The sequence below is a fragment of the Zalophus californianus genome, chromosome 4 (genome assembly GCF_009762305.2).
Source record: "Zalophus californianus isolate mZalCal1 chromosome 4, mZalCal1.pri.v2, whole genome shotgun sequence".
Classification (NCBI taxonomy): Eukaryota; Metazoa; Chordata; class Mammalia; order Carnivora; family Otariidae; genus Zalophus; species Zalophus californianus.
The window spans coordinates 176273166-176286782 of NC_045598.1; the positions used below are offsets into that span (position 1 = coordinate 176273166).

General features: G+C 38.4%; 1 long non-coding RNA gene across 9 annotated transcripts in view; it reads left to right on the forward strand.

Moving 5' to 3' along the window:
• The window catches only part of LOC113939136, a 37343-nt gene extending 27449 nt beyond the window's left edge, over positions 1 to 9894 (forward strand). For all 9 annotated transcript variants that reach the window (XR_003525131.2, XR_003525128.2, XR_003525134.2 and 6 more), the window contains 4 exons: positions 1284 to 1429; positions 8619 to 8741; positions 9376 to 9518; positions 9663 to 9894. This is a non-coding gene — a long non-coding RNA (uncharacterized LOC113939136). The remainder of the gene's footprint in view (positions 1 to 1283; positions 1430 to 8618; positions 8742 to 9375; positions 9519 to 9662) is intronic.
• The last annotated feature ends 3723 nt before the right edge of the window (positions 9895 to 13617 follow it).

Sequence of the window (13617 nt, forward strand, 5' to 3'; positions counted from 1 at the left end):
TACTGCAGGTGAAAAATGATGGTGAAGTTTTGGCTTGGCTTCCTATCCTCAAAAGGCTTTGGAAAAATCCAATCTGAGGTTCTTTATGAAAATGTCCAGCAAAGCAAATAGAAGACTCAGGTGTTGACTTATCCTTGCTGCATCTGTGTAAACATGTCTAATGAGACCAGCCTTGTTTTGTGATCAAGAATAACCTTTCTTTGAGATTGTCTTTGATCCAAAGGGGAAAAGGGACTGTAAGAGCATTTTGTGTTTCAGTGGGAACCTAAGCATGCTCTTCTGGATCATCAGATTCTGACCCTATTCATTATCTTTGAGTTCTTTTGCACCTCTGTAAATTGCAGGTAACTGGTCGATATGCAAACTTAGTCTTGTCTGGTAACCAAGCTTTCTCATTTCCTGTGGAAAAACCCTTTTGGTGTTTACTTCTAAATTAGACTGCATTTTCTCACCTTGCACAGCTTGTCAACCCTTACCAAATTTTCAGTTCTTCCAGTTTCCTTCGATATTTGGCTACGAACTAATCTTAGCCTCTAAACAAGCTTTCCAATTTTTCTGCCTCCTTCTTGACTTGGAGTTACTGAGAACTACAAATTGATTGCCAGGTTTTTATTGGGACTCTAAAGTTGCCTTGTAACTCGTTTTTGCCTCCAAGATCTGAAAAGTTATCGCAAGCTCAAGCCTAAGAACTTTTTATAAAACTAGAAGGACTAATCATCCCAGCTGACCATTCATGGTCTAGATATTTCCCCAGATAGGCCACTGTTTGGACTACCAAGCACATCTGGTGGAATTCTCAAGTCATCCATCCTTATTGGGGTAGTAACCAATGCCATGGACAACACCACTGATACAATTGACATCTCAGCTTCAAAAAACTCAATGAGTGGTAAGGGACTGAATATATAAGCAAGCAATGGCCAGACCATATGCAAAAATAGAGCTCTGACCCACAGCCTCTATAGCAATTAGTCTAAGAAGACAAATACAACCTGTTCAACATCAGTCCCAAATCAGGACCTGGTTAATAATTGCCAGCTTCCGTAATTTTTGCCCAGACTTCTAACTTAGGATGAACCATAGAAAGCCAAATATGTACTCCTGACCAATCACATAGGATGGCCCACTTCTAGTTAGTCCTCTAGCTTCTGCAAGCCAACATCTCCAATTAGGGCACACCTGAAGCCTTCCCTTTTTCCACTCTAGAGCTTTCCACTACTTTACCTGCGTTTGAGTTTCTGCTCATCTCAGGTCTGAATAACATTTGTTTGTTTTCATTTCAGTGATCTTCATTTATTACCACAGCTTTTTCAGAGTTTCCTTCAACACACAGTTTGCATTGACCATCACCATGGCCTCCAGTTTTCAACTGGGCACCCAGAACCCATTGTGTTTTATTGCTCGCTGCTTGTCAAGTCCACAGTGAGTGGTAAGTCAGCACAGACCTGAACTCCACTCTCTTCCTGTTGAGTTCTTTGGTCGTTTCTTCTGAGTTTGGTATCCAGGTTTTGTTATCAGTGCCCACCCATTTGTTTAGCATCATTGGTGGAATCAAGCCATTCTTTTCATCCCTTTTTGTTGCATTTGTGTGACTGCTCTGTGGAGTGCTGCCTAAAAGTGCCATGTCATAAGAAGGAGAATCATATGATAGAACACAGATATGCCTTCAAAGCCTATTGTTCATGGCAGCCTCACAGACCAATGAGTTTGCTGTTCTTACCACAACTGCCCATTTGGACAAACTTTGTTGTAAGTTACCAGTAAAATTGGATGAGGTTCTCTTTCCATATCAAGTTTTGGTCCTGAGGGCTTTTTTTTTTTTTTTTCCTTTTTTGATTCAGAGAGAGCATTCTCTATGGTATTCCATGTGCCAGGAGGCACAGATTGTTGAGTCTATGTTTGGAGGTGACCAATCATGAGTTTGGGGTTTGAGATGTGCGCTGCATAAACATTTATTTCATTTCTACCAGCACTGCCAGCTTTCATGGGATCATCTAAAATCTCAGTTTTCTCCTGGGGAAACTGTTGCTTCATGTATCTACTCTCATGACAGTGCTTACTCTAGTACTTATCTTTCCAAATGACATTATTTTCCCAAGTACGATTTAAACCTTTAGTGGGCACTTGGGGTGAGGGGGGCATTTGGCTTCCACAAAATTGTTCTTTTGAAAGGTTCCTTAGGAAAGGAAGGAATACAATTTCTCAGTTCACATGGGCAGCATTTTTTGATTGGTATGCAGAGGCCTCCAAAGAAAGTTTAAATAAAGTATTACTTCATTCTTTGACCAAAGCTATGAGGAATTTGACAAATTTAAGCAACAAAGTAATTTCCCTAGTAAGCCCTCTTCTTCCTTGTCCTTTAGCTGCTTCCCTATATTCTATTCTCCCTCTTCCCTCTTATCCTTCCAATCTCTTTCCTTCCACAGCTCTGTCAAACCCTCTATCTGCTTCCCCTCATCCAGACCCTTTACCTTTCCCCAACTCTTCTAAAACCAACAAAGCCAGTTGCCTCTAAAAATGCATCCTTCCCATATGTTAGGTATGCAGAGAACTATGGAATCTAAACCTTGGATTCAAGCTGAATTAAGAGCTATAACGATTTCTCTAAACCTGGACAAGACCAGTAAATACTCATAAAAGAACTTAGAATTCTTTTTGGTGCATATAACCCAGAGTTACTTGACCTATATTAACTTGTACACATGTCGGTTGGAAGCTCAGATGCTGAATCCTATATGGCAAAACTGATTGGACCTACCCAGAATGTGACCTACAGGATCCCTCTTTCCACAATAAGCTTGAGAGTCAAAAAGGAGCTCCAAAAGCAGGGCAAAATCTCCTGAACACCATACACGAAACATTCTTAATAAACATTGATTGGGCCATCATTTAATCATGCAATAAAAGTTAAGACGAAACTATGGGATATTTTTTAGGATAGACTAAAACACATATCTTCCAAAACCATGTGGGTGTGAAAGAAGATGCTGATTGAACAGCAGCCCTTTCGTCTCATTTTGTCAATGGAGCTGAACCTGAAACTGGGCACCTAATTCAAAGAAAGAAATTAGAATAGGAAATATCCCTGTTATCTGAACTAAAACACCTGACATAACATTTTGAAATGGCTTTAGGATAAAAATGAGGCAATACTTAAACTTGTGGCCCTAAAGATCAAATAGCTAAGTAGATCACTTCCCAACCAGCCACCTATTGATAGGGACACTTGTAGATTTTGTAAAAAGAAGGGGCACTGGAAAAAATCGTCTCATCTTAACAAAAGAAAAAAACAAAACAAACAAACAAAAAAAACCCCCTTCAATTTAGATCAATAAGGAAGGAAAATGCATTCAATATTCTGGATTACTTTTAAGCAAACAAAGTGAATTACAAATATAAATGGCCAACCTCACTAATTCCTGGTAGATAATGGGTACTACTCTTTCTATGTTAAATACTACCACCATTATTCAAACTCTTCCTCAGAGAAAACGTAGCACACAGGAGAAGGTATTTTAAATAATCCACAGCCTTTAACTGTAACCCTTGTATCCTTGACTGAAAAACATTCCTTGTTTTGTTCTGCGATGCCACCCTTGCAGAGTTAATAAGTAGTTAATAAGTAGATATATATTTTGCAAATGGGCTTTGCAAATGCACATGAGAGGAACTATTTCTTGGGATTTGAGAGGACTCCTCTATTCATAATCAAGTTGTTTTTGCTCTGGATATACCTTTACCTTCTAAATAATATTTAATGCATTCCTCTGATAAAGATATTGACACAATACCTGACACTTTGTGGGATAAAAATTCCAGCATTGGAATCGGAATGGAATTGGAAGAGAACATATTAAAATTCAAATAGATCTTACCAAACCGTCACCCAAACTTTCCCAATATTCTTTAAGGCCAAACAAAAAGGAAGAGCTCAAACCTATATTTAAAAACCATATATTCAAAAATCTTCTTATGGTCTGTAGTAGCCCTTGTAACACTCTTATCCTGCCAAAAAAGAAACCAAATGGATGAAGATATAAATTGTTCAAGACTTCAAGACCATCAACAAAATTTTTATCTTTTGTTTCTGTGTAGTATGTAATTCAGATAGCATACTGTCATCGATTATGCCTACAGTCACTTTCTTCACTGTGGTGGATCTTTGCTTTGCCTTTTTCAGCATGTCTCTAGATCAAGAGAGTCAACACCTTTTTGCCTTCCACCAAGGAGGGCAACGACATCCCTGGGCAGTCATGCCTCAGGGGTGCACTGAAGCCATCCACTATTTTTCTCAGGTCCTTAATCAGGATTTATAAGATCCAAATTTCCTTTGTGATTCAGTTCTGACACAATATAATATATAATATAATTAATATAAATCTCTTACTTTGTTCAGGGAACAAGGAAGCTTGTAAAAAGGATCATTTGCTTATTGTCAGCCTTAACAGGAAAGGAACATGATGCTTCAAAAGATAAATTACAAATGTTCCACAACACAGTCCTTTATTTGGAAATGACCCAGCTAAGGAAGGGAAACACTCTCCTGATAGATTAAAGACTATCCAAACTTATTCTGGACCTCTTTCAAGGTGACAACTGGGAGGATTTCTAGGCTTAACTGGAAATTGAAGGCAACGGGTACCAAACTTTTCTGTGATTGCAACACTTCTTTATAAATTGTCTGAGTCTTCAGTAAGAGACTCTGATCTGGGAGCCAATTCAACAGGTCTTCTGTAACCTAAAGAAGGCCCTATAATAACCTCCTTCCTTAGGCACTCCTAACTACAAAAGCCATTTCATCGAATTATGCAGGAACAATTTGAACAAGCCCTTTGGGTTTCATCTCAATTTCATAGGAATCATCAAAAACCAGTTTCTTACTATTGACTCACCCTTGACCCAGTTGTAAAGGCTTTTACCCCTTGACTTCAGGTAATCAGTGTCATGGCAAAACTTGTCGATGCTTCTGCTGAACTAGTTCTAGGCTCTCTACTTAACCTCATGGTTCCTCATGCAACACAGACATTACTATTGACTGAGAACACGCAGCACTTTTCAGCCAACTGGTTAACGTCTTAAGAGATTCTGTTACTCTCTCCTCTCACATTACTCTTCATCCCTGAAACAACCTGAAACCTGCCACTCTCCTGCTTCTAAAAGAATGGCGACAAGATAATTGTCTTACTTCAGTTAGGGATCTTTCTGTACTTTGCAGATGTGCAATGTATTAGAGATCCCATTGAGAAATCTGACCTAATATTATTTGTTGAGGGACTATTCCTCAACTGAGACGAGGTTATCAAGCAGGATAAGCTATCAGTGACTTAAGAAGATTGTTCTTTAGAATATAGTCCTTTACCTCAAGTAAAATCAGCCCAGATGGCAAAACTTACTGCACTTCCTAGAGCTTTTCACCTAGCTAATGGTCAGAGAATAGACGTATATACAGATAGCAGATCTGCTTTTGGAGTAGCACAAGACTCTGGGATCCTTTAATCATAACAAAGGGGGTTCTCAGCTCTGCTGATATCCTCCTAAAAATGGACAACAAGTTAAGGAAATTTTAGGTTCCTAGAGGGATGGCTGTTATAAAGATTGAGGCCCATGTAAAAAAGAGATAAAAACAGAAGCTAAAGAAAATGCTCTAGCAGCTCATTATGCTAAAAATGCTGCCTTAACCAAGATTATGATCCTACCTAAACCGTCAAAGGATATATCTCTGGAGGCTTTCCAAAAGGCCATTAAAAATATCAATATATAGTATCTGATTTTGAAAAGGAAGGATCTGGTTGCATCTTTTACTCAGATAATCTCTGGCACTCTCAAGATGGCCACCTGGTTAAATCAGATAAGTTCAAATGGATATTAATTAAATTTCTTCATGAAACTACTCATCATGGAATAAATGAATTGATTATTATCTTAATACCAGTGAGAAAACTTTAAAAAGACAGCTGAGGTTATTTTCAGGTCATGAGTCACCTGTCAACGACTTAATCCTGGAAAAATGGTAAAGGGGAGACCCAGCCGGGACCCTCAATGGCACTTTGAACACCTTCAGATGGATTTTAACTAGCTTCAGCCTATATGGGATTTGAATATGGTTTAGTATATCTATATTCAGGATGAGCTGCAGCATTTCTTCGCTGAAAAGCTACAGGCCTTATGGTTACTAAAAAACTGCTTGATTTTTGTGTTTTCAACCTGGAGCATCTCGACTTTTATATCAAGTGATCAGGATGCACACTTAACTGACAACCTTGTGAGAAAATTCTATAAGATGTTACCCTAGCTTAAAAGTTAGGGTTAGCCTGGTGATGGGTACGTACTGAATGGAGCACTGGGTGTTATGCGAAAACAATGAATCATGGAACACTACATCAAAAACTAATGATGTAATGTATGGTGATTAACATAATAAAAAAATTTTTTTTAATTAAAAAAAAAACAAACCATACCGTTCTTATCACCCACAAATCTTCTGAAAAGGTTGAAAAGACTGGTGGAAATCCTTAAATTTAATTAACGAAACTTTCAGAAATCCTTGAGCTCTCTTGGCCAAAAGTACTCTCACTAGCAGCTCTTATGGCCATACAATTCACTCCTTTAGGGACACATCAGTTATCCCCATGTGAATTGGTAACTGCAAGATAAACACATTTGAGAATTTTACCTCCGATATTAGATTCCACCCTACTGCATGGTGAAATGGCAAAAGATTTACGAGGACTCTTATATGATACCCAGTTCTATCACCAGTGGTTAAGAGTACCCTCCCCAAAACATTTTTCCAAATCTTCGTGATGTTCAACTAGGCTATTTTTTCTATTGGAAGATACATCAGAGGAAAACCACTGCCATTGATCTCAGTGGAAGGAACTTTATCGGATACTATTAACAACAAATTAAACAGTGAAATGCCAGAGAGTCAATGCTTGGTTTCATGTTTAACAATTAAAGAAGCAATTAAGAATTCCACACCATTGGAAGGTTACTCTAACTGGGGATTTCAAATTGAGGACACTCAGAGATCTTGTAGACCAAATGATCTTGGGAAGGATACAGCTCGCAGAATACCTTTGGAACAAGCAGGTGGCTTCAGACAATGAGTAGTTTCTGCCTAGAGTGCTGGCCCGAGACCTGTCTGATTCCTGTTTTATCTGTCTGCTAATCATCATTATCTTTATCCTATAGAGTCTTGGTTGTCATTCCCACATAATGGCCCTTTCTCTCCTTTTTTCCTCTCCTTATGTAATTGTTAGGTCAGAACATATTCATTCTAATGCCATCATCAGACTATCTCAAACAGTAGCCACTGCCTTCAGTCTTATTGACAGCTGGATATGCCATCTATCGCTGCATTCCATTATAAAACCTCTGGGCAATTCCAGTCTCACCAAATGGGACCATGAGGAACGGTCTAACGAGACTATAGAGAATGATGATTCTATTTCCACCTACATGGAAAAATGACCTTAAACAAATAAGCCTGTGACTTTATCAGTGTCTATGTGTGAAAAAGCACCAACTATTACAATGTATTAACCAGACCCTACATAATTTTAAACTTTATTTCCCACAATCTTCTCAGGGCAATGGACCAAATGCTTGCCAGAGGGATGAAATTAACAGGGATCCAAATATGTAACCCAAATGATATAAGGCCTTTGTTTTGACCTTGTGACATGTATAACTCATTTTTTCCCTAGATCTCATGTGTCCCTACTGGTGCTACATTGTTTGTGACCAGGAAACCTGACTCTGTTTCACACTAATGCCTTTAAGAATAGTAGTCCAATATGTGTCTATAAAGAGAAACCCTAATTCTATAAATCACTGCAGCTAGAAATTCCAACTCGGACAAAACCTTCAAAATGAAGCCACTTTTGATTATTCAGGACATGGCTGTAGGAATTACTGAATCATTGTTCATGATAATATTCCCATCAGTGGGAATCACACAAATAGAAAAAGGTGTAAGAAACTTAGCACTAGGGGCGCCTGGGTGGCTCAGTTGGTTAAGTGACTGCCTTCGGCTCAGGTCATGATCCTGGAGTCCCAGGATCGAGTCCCGCGTTGGGCTCCCTGCTGCCAGCAGGGAGTCTGCTTCTCCCTCTGACCCTCCCCCCTCTCATGCTCTCTCTCTCCATCTCATTCTCTCTCTCAAATAAATAAATAAAATCTTTTAAAAAAAAAAAGAAACTTAGCACTAATTTGCAGAACTTATTAATGATACCATCTCTTGCTTAGATGGAACACAGATCAGTTTCAACTCATTGGCGTGATGGACAATTGCATTGCTATAAATTTCTTTTTGGCTAGTAATAGTGGTACTTGTGCTATTGCTAATAGTTCTTGCTGTACTAGGATTAACAAAGCAGTCAGGGTGGAACAGGCTATACATTGCTTTAGGGAGAAAGCTATTTAGCTTTCTAAAGTCAGTCCTCATGGCTGATGGTATTTGTTTTCTTGGCTTGGGTTGGGCAACTGGGATTTGTTTTGAAGCATTTTTATAAGGGATTATTAATTGTTCTTGTTTTTGTCATCTGGCCATTATGCTGATCTGTTGCATTCCATCCAGAACCTTGAATGTTCTCACACAGCTGCTCTTTCATCAGATAATCCCAATGAAGAAAGATCAGGAAGATCTTTCATGTGGCTGACGATGGAGGCAACTAACAATCTCTGAGCAGTGAAGATCTGGATCACTAGCTTTCCCTGAACTGGTCAACTTATTGCAAGTAAGTTAATGGCTGAAAAGTAAGAAATGGTTGAACTAGGTGACTGAATATGCAAATAGGCAATAACCAGACTATCTATAAAAATAGAGTTCTGATCCACAGCCTCAGTAGCAATTAACCTGGTAGCCAAATCACCATCTCTGCAGCAACTGACCCAATGGTCAGATCTTGGTTAATAACTGCCTGCTTCCCAAATTTTTATCTCTCATTTCCAATTTAAGACCAACTATAAAAAGCCAAAAATGCTCCCCTAATTTGTTACATAGCATGCCCTAATTCTAGTTAGTCTCATTCCGACTTCTTCATGCCAACAGCTTCCTATCAGGGCATACCTAAAGTCCTTCTTCCCTTTTAGTCTACTATACGGCTCGCCCACTAATCTCCCTGCGTTGAGTCTCTGCCAAGTGTAAGTGATGGTGGCTGACTCCCATACAATAGCAAGCTCTGAATAAATAGTCTTTGCTCATTCTCATTTGGGTGGCCTTCATGTATTTCCACATCAGTACTGCTTAATCGAAAGATTTTCTTCCACCAGCCTCTTGGAATCCATTAAACCTGTGACTCACAGGGTCGACTCCTAGTTATTTGCTTTAATTCAATTTTTTATATTAATATTTTCTCTTTTTCATTTCAGGTATCCCTGTTTAAAATGTCTGGACTTCAAGATTCTGAAACAATTGACCTTAGCTATAACCTCTCAGCTGACGGTTCAACTTATTTTATAGGAACAACACCAACAAAAGTCCTAGAGAGATCCTGCCTTGTCTCACTCAGGAGGTTTGTACTTTAGTTGTTCAGAAACCTATTATATTCCTTCATATTGAGCAAAAGGAGGGATTGACAATGTTGGACTTTACCTGAGCTCGGTATTCCTGGAAAACAGTGATGGTTAATCAGTCCCCCCCATCTTTTGTGTTTCAGGAAAGGACTTACTGAAAAGAGGCATCACTCTTCTCCGTACAATTTATATAAGACTCCCAGTCCATTCCTTCTCATGACTCCAATAAGAGTTGTGTGTCTAGGTGTCTGTGGACAATTAGTTTTTGACAAAGATGCCAAGACCATTCAATGGGAAAAGAATAGTGTTTTCAACAAATGACTCTGGGACAACTGGATATAGTCACATGCAGAAGAATGAAATTGGATCCTTATCTCACACTATATAAAAATTAACTCAGGGTGCCTGGGTGGCTCAGATGGTTAAGCGTCTGCCTTCTGCTCGGGTCATGATCCCAGGGTCCTGGGATTGAGTCCCGCATCGGGCTCCCTGCTCCTTGGGAGCCTGCTTCTCTCTCTCTCTCTCTGTCTCTCATGAATAAATAAATAAAATCTTAAAAAAAAAGTAAAATGTTTAAAAAATTAACTCAAAATGGATAAAAATATCTATGTGTAAGAGCTAAAACTATGGAATTCTTAGAAGAAAACAGAGGTAAATCTTCATGATTTCAGAAGTGACAATGGGTTTTTAGATATGACCCCAAAAGTTAAGCAACAAGAGGAAAAACAGATAAATTGAGCTTCATCAAAATAAAGAAATAAAAGGCATTCAAATTGGCAAAGAAGAAGTCAAACTCTCACTCTTCACAGATGACATGATACTTAATGTGCAAAACACATAAAACTCCCCACCCCCAAATTGCTAGAATTCATACAGAAATTCAGCAATGTAGGAGGATACAAAATCAATGCACAGAAATCAGTTGCATTTCTGTACACTAACAACGTGAATGAAGAAAGAGAAATTAAGGACTCAATCCCATTTCCAATTGCACCAAAAACCATAAGATACCTAGGAATGAACCTAACCAAAGAAGTAAAAGATCTGTACTCTAAAAGCTACAAAACGTTTAGGAAAGAAATTGAGGAAGACACAAGGAGATGGAAAAACATTCCATGCTCATGAATTGGGAGAATAAATATTGTTAAAATGTCTATCCTACCCAGAGCAATCTGCAAATTCAATGCAATCCCTATCAAAAATACCATCAAGGTTGTTCACAGAGCTGGAACAAACAATCCTAAAATTTGTATGGAACCAGAAAGGACTCCAGATAGCCAGGGGAATGTTAAAAAAGAAAACCAAAGCTGGGGGCATCACAATGCCCGACTATATTAGAAAGCTGTGATGATCAAGAACAGCCTGGTACTGGCACAAAAAAAGACATGTAGATCAATGGAACAGAATACAGAGCCCAGAAATGGACCCTCAACTCTATGGTCAACTAATCTTTGACAAAGCAGGAAAGAATATCCAATATCCAATAAATGGTGTTGGGAAAATGGGACAGCCACATGCAGAAGAATGAAACTGGACCATTCTCTTACACCATACACAAAGATAAACTCAAAATGGATGAAAGACCTAAATGTGAGACAGGAATCCATAAAAGTCCTAGAAGAGAACATAGGCAGCAACCTCTTCAACCTCGGCCACAGCAACTTCTTGCAAGACATGTCTATAAAAACAAAGGAAACAAAAGCAAAAATGAACTATTGGGACCTTTTCAAGATAAAAAGCTTCTGCACAACAAAGGAAACAGTCAACAAAACTAAAAGGCAACCTACAGAATGGGAAAAGATATTTGCAAATGACATATCAGATAAAGGACTGGCGTCCAAGACCTACAAAGAACTTATCAAACTCAACACCCAAAAAACAAATAATCCAGTCAAGAAATCGGCAGAAGACATGAACAGACATTTCTCCAAAGAAGACGTACGAATAGTCAACAGACACATGAAAAAATGCTCCTAATATCATTAGGGAATGCTAATGCGCCTAATGTCATTAGGGAAACACAAATTAAATCCACAATGAGATACCACTTTACACCAGTTAGAATGGCTAAAATTAACAAGACAGAGAACAACAAATATTGGCGAGAGGGTGGAGAAAAGGGAACCCTCCTACACTGTTGGTGGGAATGCAAGCTGGTGCAGCCACTCTGGACAACAGTATGGAGGTTCCTCAAAAAGTTGAAAATAGAGCTACCCTATGACTCAGCAATTGAACTACTGGGTATTTGCCTCAAAGATACAGATGTAGTGAAAAGAAGGGGCACCTGCACCCCAGTGTTCACAGCAGCAGTGTCCACAATAACCAAACTGTGGAAGGAGCCAAGATGTCCTTCAACAGAGGGATGGATAAAGAAGATGTGGTTTATATATACAATGGAATATTACTCAGCCATCAGAAAGGATGAATACCTACCATTTACATCAACATGGATGGAACTGGATGGTATTATACCAAGTGAATAAGTCAATTAGAGAAAGAAAATTATCAAATATGGTTTCACATATAGGTGGATTATAAGAAAGAGTGCAGAGGATCATAGGGAAATGGAGAGAAAACTAATGGGAAGAGATCAGAGAAGGATACAAACCATGAGAGGCTTTTGACTCTGGGAAACAAACTGAGGGCTGTGGAGGGGAGGTGGGTGGGGGGTGGGGTAACTGGGTGATGGGCATTAAGGAGGGCACGTGATGTCATGAGCACTGGGTGTTATATGCTGTTGATGAATAACTGAACTCTACATCTGAAACTAATGATGTACTATATGTTGGTTAACTGAATTTAAATAAAAAAATTTTTTGTGCTTCAAAGAATACTATCAAGAAGGTGGCAAGACAGCCTAAAGACTAGATATACTTGAAAACTGTATATCTGATAAGGAAATTATATCTAGAATATATAAAGAATTCTTACAACTTAGGAATAAAAATGACAAATAATCTAACTCAAAAGGGCAAAGGATCTGAATAGACATTTTTCCAAGGAAGACATACAAATGGCTGATAAGCATATGAAGATATGCTGCTGCTGATTAGTCATCAAGTAAATGCAAATCAAATCCACAATGAGCTACTACTTCATACCCACTAGGTTAGAATCAAAATGTAAGATAACAACAAGTGTTGGCAAAGATGGGGAGAAACAAGAACGCATGTGGACTGCTGGTGGGAAAGCCAAATCACTACGTTGGAAAACAATCTGACAGTTCCTTCAAATGATTAAATGTAGATTTACCATATGATCCAGATATTCCACTCCTAGCGATATAGCCAACAGAAATGAAAACTTAAGTCTACACAAAAACTTGAACACAAATGTTACTCCACAATATTCATAAGAGCCAAAAGGTAGAATTAACCCAGAGCCCATCAACTGTATATTTGGATAAACAAAATATGACCTGTCCATGCAATGGAGTATTATTTGGCCATAAAAAAGAATGAAGTACTGACATAGGCTACAACATGGACAAACCTTCAGCACATTATGCTAAGTAAAAAATGCCAGTGACAGAAGACCACATATTGTATTATCCACTTATACGAAATGTCTGTAATAATAAAACCTTAAAAGACAGAAAATAGGTTAATGGTTGCTTAGGGCTGGAAAGGATGGTAGGGGGGAAGGTATGGGCGGTAATAGCTAAATCACATGTTTTTATTCAATTGAGGTGATAAAAATATTCTAAAATTGTAATGATGGTTTCAGATTTGTAAATAAAAATAATTGTACATTTTAAATGAGTCAATTTTATGGTATGTGAATTATGTCTCAAGAGAGCTGTTAAAACAAAAGAAGACAACTGGCCCATGTTGCAGATGTTTAGCTCTTTGTAGCCTGTTTCCTGAATATAGGAAGCTGGGAGGCCATTTTGACAAAATCCCTTTTAATTCAAATTGCCAGCATTTTCACTAATATGAGTCTCAAAAATTTTGTGGGTTTACACTGTTGGTGGGAATGCAAACTAGTACAGTCACTCTGGAAAACAGTATGGAGTTTCCTTAAAAAGTTAAAAATAGAGCTACCCTACAACCCAGCAATTGCACTACTAGGTATTTACTCAAAGAATACAAACGTAGT